Genomic DNA, 1346 nt, shown 5'->3' on the forward strand with positions numbered 1-1346 from the left:
CCCCCCCCTCCCGAGCCGGCCGGGCTGGGTCCAGGGCTGGGAAGCAGCGACTTTTCGCTTTTATTTTGCTGATTCGCGAGCACAGCGCCGGAGGGACGCTTCGGGGGCCGGGGCAGACAAAGCCCCCCCGCGGGACCCCCGCCGCCGCCGTGCGCGGCCCCGAGCGGAGCCGGGCGGCGGGGTGGGATGGGGTGGGATGGGGTGGGAGGAGCTGGCGGACGTGCGCGCCGGCACATCCAGCCCCGAATCCCCTCCCCGGCCCCTTTCCCCCAAGATTTCCAGCTCGGCAAAGCCCCCTCCTGCACCCAAAGGGGCAGTGGGAGCCGGGGGGGGGCTGCGCTGCCCCGCAGCGGTGGCACGTCGTGGGGCGATGCTGCGGGAGGTCCCACCCCGTCGGCTTTAAGAACGCGTTTTAAAAAAATAATTAATTTAGTTATTTTTAATGGAAAGACTGCAGTTTGGCAACTCGGGGCCAGGCCTGCCCGCACAGGAGAGGCTTCGACGCTGCTGGCCCCGCGGTGCCCTCGAGCTCCGGGGTTTGCTGGGGCGAGTTCCTCGCACGGCTCCGCGCTGCGCAGCAGCACCCAGCCCTGCTGCACGCACCGGGGGCCCGCTCGCAGCCTTTCTTTGCTCGGTATTAGTATTCAAGCGCCATTCCCGGCGAGCCCAAGTTTATTCAGCAGCAGGACCGCCGGATTTTTTGGGAAGGGAGCCCAGGCTGCGGCCGAGGGAGCGCGGGAGCCCTGGAGACCCCCAGACCTTGCACGTAGCAAATGGGGTCGGTGCGAGGAGCTGCCACCTTCCACGTGCAGCGGGAGGCCTCGCGTGGAAACGGCTGCACGCAAAGAGCGGCGTGCACACACGTGCACGGCCAAACAGACACCGCCACGCGCATCTCTGTGCACACTTTGGTGCGCGCACACGCGTGGAGAAGCACTCAGTGCACTCATGCATGGATGTGTGCATGCGTGTGTGCAGGGACGCGCGTGCACACGGATTCACGCGCACATCTCCGCATTGTGCATGCAGATTTAGGCACATATTTCCATGGGCACCCCCACACATGCATGTGCCCCCTGTGTACACTCCCCCCTGCACCCCCATGTGCAACCCCCCCACGGCCTCCCCATGCTCCCCCCATGCAACCCCCTGTGCACCCCCTTATATTCCCACCATGAACACCCCCCATGCACCCCCCCCGCACACCCCTCCATGGCCCCCCATCCCCCCTCCATGCCCCCCATGCTCCCCCATACCCCCCATGCCCCCCCATGCACACCCCTCCATCCCCCCATTCCCCCCCCATGCCCCCCATGCCCCCCCATGCACACTCCCCCCCCCCCCCC

Source organism: Oxyura jamaicensis, chromosome 21 (genome assembly GCF_011077185.1).
Source record: "Oxyura jamaicensis isolate SHBP4307 breed ruddy duck chromosome 21, BPBGC_Ojam_1.0, whole genome shotgun sequence".
NCBI classification, from domain to species: domain Eukaryota; kingdom Metazoa; phylum Chordata; class Aves; order Anseriformes; family Anatidae; genus Oxyura; species Oxyura jamaicensis.